General features: G+C 42.0%; 1 long non-coding RNA gene across 5 annotated transcripts; it reads left to right on the top strand.

The window, feature by feature from the left end:
• The first annotated feature begins 4,235 nt into the window (after positions 1-4,235).
• Positions 4,236-9,978, top strand: LOC112077943 (uncharacterized). 5 transcript variants are annotated; one of them, XR_011478383.1, is made up of 7 exons: positions 4,261-4,342; positions 4,638-4,705; positions 5,726-5,857; positions 6,260-6,581; positions 7,979-8,109; positions 8,564-8,604; positions 9,916-9,978. It is a non-coding gene; the product is annotated as an uncharacterized lncRNA (long non-coding RNA). The 5 variants fall into 5 exon arrangements; XR_011478384.1 differs by having other exon boundaries at positions 4,263-4,342; positions 4,654-4,705; XR_002895547.2 differs by lacking the exon at positions 4,638-4,705 and having other exon boundaries at positions 4,236-4,342; positions 9,916-9,977.
• The last annotated feature ends 32 nt before the right edge of the window (positions 9,979-10,010 follow it).

Below are 10,010 nucleotides of genomic sequence, written 5' to 3'. Positions count from 1 at the left end.
CCCTGTTGGAGTCATGTCCAACCCAGTCATCAGAAAGGATCAGAAAGGATCAGCCAATCGTGAAGAAGAAATTGACTACTTCAAAATGGAGATTGCCTCAATGGCACTGTGCATGTTATCTATCTCTATGTAGCTGGGTTGACATGCTCTCACAAATAAATAAAAATTATAAAAATAAGTCCTCTATCTATCTCCGTGCAGATGCCCATGCTGTCACAGACGCTATAATGGCACAGATACAAAGATGAGTCCTCTATCTATCTCCATGCAGATGCCCATGCTGTCACAGATACAAAGATAAGTCCTCTATCTATCTCCATGCAGATGCCCATGCTGTCACAGAAACAAAGATGAGTTCTCTATTTATCTCTTTTTTTGCCTTTATTTAACTAGGCAAGTCACTTAAGAACAAATTCTTATTTACAATGACGGCCTACCGGGTAACAGTGGGTTAACTGACTTGTTCAAGTGCATAACAACATATTTTTAACCTTGTCAGCTCGGGGATTCAATCTAGCAACCTCTCGGTTACTGGCCCAATGTTCTAACCACTAGGCTACCTGCCGCCCCTCTATGCAGCTCCCCATTCTGTCACAGACGCTATAATGGCACAGATACAAAGATGAGTCCTCTATCTATCTCTATGGATTTTACAAATATGTATTTTTAAATGACTCTTTACTGACTCGAGAGTCATGATTCGTTTTTTCTGAGTGACTCGTTCATTTTAGCCATTCATTTGACCTGCTAGTGCTAGCTGTAATGAGTCCTACAGCAGGATTAATACGCGCTCCTCTGGCTCAGAGGCTCCAAAGACGTGCTCTGACCATCAACTGTCTGTCATATGTGTGCAGGAATATACACTGAACAAAAGTACAAAYGCAACATGTAAAGTGTTGGTCCCATGTTTCATGAGCTGAAATAAAAGATCCTAGAAATCCCACAAAAAGCTTATTCCTCTCAAATTTGTTGCACACATTTGTTTACATCCCTGTTAGTAAGCATTTCTCCTTTGCCAAGATAATCCATCCACCTGACAGGTGTGGCATATCAAGAAGCGTATTAAACAGCATGGTCATTACACAGGTGTACCTTGTGCTGGGGACAGTAAAAGGCCACTCAAATATGCGCAGTTTTGTCACACAACACAATGCCACAGATGTCTCAAGTTTTGAGGGAGCGTGAAATTGGCAGGCCAACTGCAGAAATGTCCACCAGAACTGTGGCCAGAGAATGTAATGTTAATTTCTCTACCATAAGCCACCTCCAACGTAATTTTTGAGAATTTGGCAGTACGTCCATCCAGCCTCAGAACGCAGACCCCGTGTAACCATGGCAACCCAGGAACTCCACACTGGGCTTCTTCACCAAATTGATTCTGTGTTTCTCTGAGACATGGCTGGTCAGTACCATCTCTCAAATTGATATATGTTTCTCTGAGACATGGCTGGACAGTACCATCTCTCAAATTGATTATATGCTTCTCTGAGACATGGCTGGACAGTACCATCTCTCAAATTGATATATGTTTCTCTGAGACATGGCTGGACAGTACCATCTCCCAAATTGATTATATTGTTTTCTCTGAGACATGGCTGGACAGTACCATCTCTCAAATTGATTATATGCTTCTCTGAGACATGGCTGGACAGTACCATCTCTCAAATTGATTATATGTTTCTCTGAGACATGGCTGGACAGTACCATCTCCCAAATTTGATTATATGTTTCTCTGAGACATGGCTGGACAGTCCATCTCCCAAATTGATTATCTGTTTCTCTGAGACATGATATACCCAGCGCTGGAGGAGGCATGCTACAGACCAGCCAATCAGAATGACTTTTACCCAGCGCTGGAGGAGGCATGCTACAGACCAGCCAATCAGAATGACTTTTACCCAGCGCTGGAGGAGGCATGCTACAGACCAGCCAATCAGAATGACTTTTACCCGGCTGAGGAGGCATGCTACAGACCAGCCAATCAGAATGACTTTTACCCAGCGCTGGAGGAGGCATGCTACAGACCAGCCAATCAGAATGACTTTTACCCAGCGCTGGAGGAGGCATGCTACAGACCAGCCAATCAGAATGACTTTTACCCAGCGCTGGAGGAGGCATGCTACAGACCAGCCAATCAGAATGACTTTTACCCAGCGCTGGAGGAGGCATGCTACAGACCAGCCAATCAGAATGACTTTTACCCAGCGCTGGAGGAGGCATGCTACAGACCAGCCAATCAGAATGACTTTTACCCAGCGCTGGAGGAGGCATGCTACATACCAGCCAATCAGAATGACTTTTACCCAGCGCTGGAAGAACCTTTCTCTAAATGTTTAGTTTTTCAATGTAATGAAACTGTTTTGATTGGTGGTTTTAACACAACCACTCAAGTCAAAGACAAACCGTTATTAAAGTTTTCATTTATGTGTTGAAGGGGGTTTGATTTGCTTCAACTGATAACATAGCCCACTAGAGTACGTATCTCCACTCAAACCATCATAGATTTGATCTTGGTGTCTGATAAATCTAGGATTTGGTGTCATTCCCAATGGGATTAGTGATCATTCAATAATTTACTAAACAAGAAAAGTTTTGTTAAAAAATAAGCTCTTTAACTCAACACAATAACCGTTAGATCTCTGAAACAATATAGCAAAGTATTGATCATTGACTAAAGTTGATCAGGACCAGGGGCTTACAGAGCCTTCAGAAAGTATTCACACACCTTGGCTTGGCTTCCCCCACATTTTGTTGTGTTACAGCCTGAATTTAAAATGGATTAAATKTACCCCATAATGTCAAAGTGTAATTCTGTTTTTAGACATTTTTACAAATTAATTCAATTAAAATCTGAAATGTTTTGAGTCAATAAGTATTCAACATATTGTTATGGCAAGCCTAAATATGTTCAGGAGTAAAAATGTGCTTAACAAGTTCAATAATGAGTTGCATGGACTCACTCTGTGTTCAATAATAGTGTTTAACATGATTTTTGAATGATTACCTCATCTCTGTACCTCATACATATATGTATCTGTAAGGTCCCTCAGTCCAGCAGTGATTTTTAACACCGGATTCAACCACAAAGACCAGGGAGGTTTTCCAATGCCTCGCAAAGAAGGGCTCCTATTAGTTGACCTGTCAAAAAAAAAATACATTGAATATCCCTTTGAGCATGGTGAAGTTATTAATTCCACTTTGAATGGTGAATCAATACACCCAGACACTACAAAGATACAGGCGTCCTTCCTAACTCAGTTGACGGAGAGGAAGGAAACCACTCAGGGATTTCACTATGAGGCCAATGGTGACTTTAAAACAGTTACAGAAGTCTAATGGCTGTGATAGTAGAAAACTAAGGATGGATCAACAACATTGTAGTTTCTCCACAATACTAATCTAAATGACAGAGTGAAAAAAAAGGAAGCCTTTACAGAATAAAAATATTCCAAAACATACATCCTGTTTGTGATAAAGCACCATAGTAAAACTGCAAAGAAATTATCAAAGAAATATCACATTTACATAAGTATTCAGACCCTTAACTCACTACTTTATTGAAGCACCTTTGACAGCGATTACAGCATCGAGTCTTCTTGGGTATGATGCTACAAGCTTGGCACACCTATATTTGGGGAGTTTCTCCCATTCTTCTCTGCAGATCCTCTCAAGCTCTGTCAGGTTGAATGGGGGAGTGTGCCTTTACACTATTTTCAGGTCTCTCCAGAGATGTTCGATCGGGTTCAAGTCTGGGCTCTTGCTGGGCCACTCAAGGACATTCAGAGACTTGTCCCGAAGCCACTCCTGCGTTGTCTTGGCTGTGTGCTTAGGGTCGTTGTCCTGTTGGAAGATGAACCTTCGTCCAGTCTGAGGTACTGAGCGGTCTGGAGCAGGTTTTCATCAAGGACCTCTCTGTACTTTGCTCCGTTCATCTTTCCCTCACATCCCCACACATTATGCTGCCACACCATGTTTGTACTGGAATATGTTTAACGTTTCAAAGTGTTCAACACATTATGTTAATTTAATCAGAGTTTTAGAAATGTAATTATTTGACTGAGGAAAAGTTCCTACAACACACACATGTAGATATTTAATCACAACTAAGTGAAAATTCTAACTATGTTTACATTTGAAGTCCTTTCGGGGCAGTGTTGTAGTTTTACATAATTGAAGTTTTTTCTGAGGATGCGTAGCACGCGGAACGTTTTGGATGGCTTTTGTTTCCTTTGTTGGTGGGTGAAATAATAATGCTGCACCGTATGTATTCTGTACATCCAGTGTTYTTTCTGTACGACTTGGAAGCTGACATTTGAGACAATCTGCGAATCTGTGCGTCGTTGTAAGCTCAGAATGAATTAAATGCGTGTTTATGTTATTAGACTGTACTGAATGTCATGTGTTGGAAGTGTTTCATTTAAATGTGCCCATTAAATATCCCTCGTTAGCTAGCATCGTTGTTAGTCTGCCCCTGGAACCTTGCAGTCATTCATTATCAAAGTAGCTAGCATCAAGCTAGCTCATGGTAGTTGTTTCTAGCAGGTTCCCTCCCACCCATTCAGTTAACGTTTGTCAGAAGTTCCCACCGTAGAGAAGGCTAGTTTATTTGGCTAACCAAATGAATACATGTTTACCAGACACACGTCTTTGCAGCATTCTCATTGACAGCTTCTGGCTAGCAAGTTAGCTAACTACCACTGGACAGGTGAGTGGCCGCTAACAGTTATAAGTAACGTTGGCTGCTAACTGCAGGGCATAACAACATACATTTGAGCCACACCGACTAAGAAGATTGTGCTTACGAACCATTTATTRTGTCTCTTGTTGACATGATGCATACAGGGTCGTCAACACACTCTCCTTAGTCGGTAGCTATGGCGACGTMAATTGGTGCTTTTCCAGCTATTAGGYGTCTTGCTGCCACAACAGTTHACTATGATGCTGGAGAGGGCACTTTGCTGAGCCGCAGATTGCCTCTGGCTGAGGGTTGGGGAATCCATTTAGCTGTTGGTCTTGTCTTTTAGTTCTGTGTTCCGGGACAGGCTGTATTTCACCTGTCTAACAGATAGCAGGGCTGTGTTTCACCTGTCTAACAGATAGCAGGGCTGTATTTCACCTGTCTAACAGATAACAGGGCTGTATTTCACCTGTCTAACAGATAGCAGGGCTGTGTTTCACCTGTCTAACAGATAACAGGGCTGTATTTTACCTGTCTAACAGATAGCAGGGCTGTGTTTCACCTGTCTAACAGATAACAGGGCTGTATTTCACCTGTCTAACAGATAGCAGGGCTGTATTTCACCTGTCTAACAGATAACAGGGCTGTGTTTCACCTGTCTAAACAGATAACAGGGACAGGCTGTATTTCTGTTAGACAGGTGAAATACAGCCCATTTGGTAGTTTAAGCTCTTAAAAGTGTGTGTGTGTGTGTGTTGTGTGTGACCTGTGTGACCTGTGTGTGTGTGTGTGTGTGTGTGTGTGTGTGTTGTGTGTGGTGTGTGTGTGTGTGTGTGTGTGTGTGTGTGTGTGTGTGTGTGTGACCTGTGTGACCTGTGTGACCTGTGTGACCTGTGTGAGCTGTGTGCTTGTGTGGTGTGACCTGTGTGATTGTGTGTGTGACTGTGTGTGTGTGTGACCTGTGTGATTGCGACAAATGTATATATGCGCCTGTGTGTCAGTTTGTGCTTGCAAACACGGTGTGTCTGACGTGTGTGTGTTCCCCAGGTGTGCTGCAGGCAGGTAGATGACATGCAGGGTGAGCCATGGACCAGATCACCTTCCATTATGACACGGTGCTGTCTGACGTTCACCTGTTGCTGCCCAAACTCTCGCCACCTCATGGCACGCCTTAAACACGTAGGAAACCAGGTACTGAGTGTGTGTGTGTGTGTGTGTGTGTGTGTGTGTGTGTGTGTGTGTGTGTGTGTGGTGTGTGTTGTGTGTGTGTGTGTGTTGTGTGTGTGTGTGTGTGTGTGTGTGTGTGTGTGTGTGTGTGTGTAAAATGACACAAAATGTAATCTGAAAATGTTATAATTTAGTTTCAATGTAGGCCTCTCCTGAATGTCAATGGAACTGTCCCAACCCTCTATTGCTGTGTTTCACAGGCAGCCCAATTCTGGTATTTTTTCCCCAATAATTGGTCTTTTGACCAATCACATCAGATCTTTTCACGTCAGATCTGTTTCAGAGCTGATCTGATTGGTCAAATACCAATGAGTGAAAAACAAGATCAGAATTGGGGTGCCTGTCTAAACGCAGCCTGTGTGTCTAGTGTTCATCTCCCGGTTCAGAATCCTGTGGGACGGAGCGAAGCAGCACACCTGTGACCTCGGTTCCCCCTGGGGAGGGGAAGAGTTAGACCGCGACACCCAGGAGGAGAGTGGAAGAGGAGATGCTAGGGGGAGTGAGACTGTGGCTGACGCAGGGGCAGACGGAGGAGTGGACAGAGGGAGGACGGAGGAGTGGACAGAGGGGAGGACGGAGGAGTGGACAGAGGGGAGGACGGAGAGGAGGACAGAGGGGAGGACGGAGAGGTAGAACCACCCCTGGATGAAGATGGAGATTTAGAGGTACCACGCAGGTCAGTTACATCTCACTCCACATCAGCTATTACAGTCAAACCTTCCTTTGTTTTTTATTGCCTTCATTTGATTGTTGTACGGTAAATGTTTTAAGGCCAGAGGATCAATAGAATGGGAGATAACACTAATGTCCAATTTAGAAATGTGGTTGTGCATCAGCAGTGTTTCTCTTTTTATGTCAGCCACTGACAGTCACTCAATTATCTCTCTCAGCATTATTTTGTACCTTTTTTTTTTATATTGGTAAGTTAGTCTAGCGGCCAGCTATGTAAACTTGGTCGAATTGCCGGCCGAGGGGCCCGCATTGATTTTGTTAGTCACTCAGATATCATATTAAAAACGGCACACACAGCTCTCTACCCTATAGCAGAATGTGTAGAATTGCTGCAAATTAGCTTTAAAACAGCACACATCTCTCTACCCTATAGCAGAATGTGTAGAATTGCTGCAAATTAGCTTTAAAACAGCACACATCTCTCTACCCTATAGCAGAATGTGTAGAATTGCTGCAAATTAGTTATAAAATAAAAATGCTAAATCTTCTCTCCACCACTTTTTTGTGGCCCCACCCCATCAAAGTTTCCCATCCCTGTTCCAGACTAACTATTGTACATGTTGTCCCCTGTTCCAGACTAACTATTGTACATGTTGTCCCTGTTCCAGACTAACTATTGTACATGTTATCCTGTTCCAGACTAACTATTGTACATGTTGTCCCTGTTCCAGACTAACTATTGTACATGTTATCCTGTTCCAGACTAACTATTTACATGTTATCCCTGTTCCAGACTAACTATTGTACATGTTTGTCCCTGTTCCAGACTAACTATTGTACATGTTTCCCTGTTCCAGACTAACTATTACATGTTATCCCTTTCCAGACTAACTATTGTACATGTTGTCCCTGTTCCAGACTAACTATTGTACATGTTGTCCCTGTTCCAGACTAACTATTGTACATGTTGTCCCTGTTCCAGACTAACTATTGTACATGTTATCCCTGTTCCAGACTAACTATTGTACATGTTGTCCCTGTTCCAGACTAACTATTGTACATGTTTCCCCTGTTCCAGACTAACTATTGTCATGTTATCCTGTTCCAGACTAACTAATTGTACATGTTGTCCCTGTTCCAGACTAACTATTGTACATGTTATCCCTGTTCCAGACTAACTATTGTACAGTGTTATCCTGTTCCAGACTAACATTGTACAGTGTCCCTGTTCCAGACTAACTATGTACATGTTATCGCTGTCCAGACTAACTATTGTACATGTTATCCGTTCCAGATAACATTGTACATGTTCTACCTGTTCCAGACTAACTATTGTACATGTTATAGCCTGTCCAGACAGAGTCTGAGATAGAGACATACACTATTGTTCATGTCATCCAGGCCCAGACAAACACTCCCTGAGAGGGACAGAGACATGGTCTACCCCATCATCCTCAGCCAGGCAAGAAGAGAGGAAGAGGAAGAGGAGGAGGAGGAGGAAGAGAAGTGTCCTAGAGACGTCATCAGGATAGGTGAGAAGAGAACAGGACTGGTTTCTACCACTGACCCTGGTCACTTATTTCGTTTTTAGTCCAATGTATTTCCTAAAGAGCTGAGTGAAGGTCTGAGAGGCAAAAGTATGTGTTGTAACTGTGTTTATGTGTGGGTTATAACTGTTTATGCGTGTGTTATGACTGTGTTTATGTGTGGGTTATAACTGTTTATGCGTGTGTTATGACTGTTTATGTGTGGGTTATAACTGTTTATGTGTGGGTTATAACTGTTTATGTGTGGGTTATAACTGTTTATGTGTGGGTTATAACTGTTTATGTGTGGGTTATGACTGTTTATGTGTGGGTTATGACTGTTTGTGTGTGTTATGACTGTGTGTGTTATGGCTGTGTTTGTGTGTGTTATGACTGTGTTTGTGTGTGTGTTATGACTGTGTTTGTGTTTAACTGTTTAAATTCAACATGTCTTTAACAGAACACACTATGGCCACGCCTTTAGAAGATGTTGGCAAACAGGTGAGTCTCTCTCTCCCTCTCTCTCGCTCTCATGCTACCTTATTTTTCCTTCCTCTCATATATAATGCACAGTGCCTTCAGAAAGTATTCATACCCCTTGACTTATTCCACATGTTGTTGTGTGACAGCTTGAATTCAAAATTGATTCAATTGATTTATTTTCTCACCCCATCAAGACACAATACCCCATAATGACAAAGTGAAAACATGTTTTTTGACATTTTTGCAAATTTATTGGAAAAGATGTAGAGAAATAACTCATTTACATAACTATTCACACCTAGATGTTCAACATTTCCTCATTATTCTTTAAAAAAAAAAGTAAACTCTGTCAAATTAGATGTTGATCATTGCTAGACAACCATTTTCAGGTCTTGCCATAGATATTCAAGTGGATTTAGGTCAAAACTGTAACTCGCCCACGCCGGAACATTCACTGTCTTCTTGGTAAGCAACTCCAGAAAAAGTTCATTTCTTTGCCACATCTTTAGGGCCGCGTTACAAACAGGATGTATCTTTGGAATATTTTTATTCTGTTCAGGCTTCCTTCTTTTCACTCTGTCATTTAGGTTAGTATTGTGGAGTAACTACAATGTTGTTGATCCATCCTCAGTTTTCTCCTATCACAGCCATTGAACTCTGTAATTGTTTTAAAGTCACCATTGGCCGCTATGGTGAAATCCCGAGTGCGTTCTCCTTCCTCTCGGCAACTTGAGTTAAGGCAGACGCCTGAATCTTTGTAGTGATGGGTGTATTATACACCATCCAAAGCCTGCTAATTAATAACTTCAACCATGCCTGAACGAGGATATTCAATGTCGACCAATAGACCCTTCTTAACGAGGCATTGGAAAAGCTCCTGCGTCTATTATAGTTGATTCTGTGCTTGTAAATTCACTTCTCGACTCAGGAAACTTAATCAAAATTGTAATAGTGGGGTACAGAGATGAGGTGGTCAGAAAATCATGTTAACCACTATATTACACACAGAGGAGCCCATGCAACTCATTATGTGACTTTGTTAAGCACATTTTTTAAACTCCTTGAACTTATTTGTTAGGCGTTTCCATAACAACGAGTTCGAATACTTATTGATCAAGACATTTCAGCTTTTCATATTATAATTTTTTGTTTGAAAAAACATTCAAAATAATTCCACTTTGACATTATTGTGGTATTGTGTGTCGGGCCAGTGACAATAAAATCTAAATGTAATCCCATTTTAAATTCAGTCTGTAACACAACAACCAATGTGGGGAAAGTCCAGGTGTGTGAATACTTTCTGAAGGATCTGTATGGCTCCTTTACTAGGTCTGGCGTGGTACCTTCCTATTGGCTGATTTAATCCTGTCTCACGCAACACATTCAGAGGAGCCACTGGCTGGAGTTGGGGGCAGCGACTGGGC

Source organism: Salvelinus sp. IW2-2015, unplaced genomic scaffold (genome assembly GCF_002910315.2).
Source record: "Salvelinus sp. IW2-2015 unplaced genomic scaffold, ASM291031v2 Un_scaffold5081, whole genome shotgun sequence".
Lineage (NCBI taxonomy): Eukaryota > Metazoa > Chordata > Actinopteri > Salmoniformes > Salmonidae > Salvelinus > Salvelinus sp. IW2-2015.
This window is presented reverse-complemented; position numbering and strand designations above follow the sequence as displayed.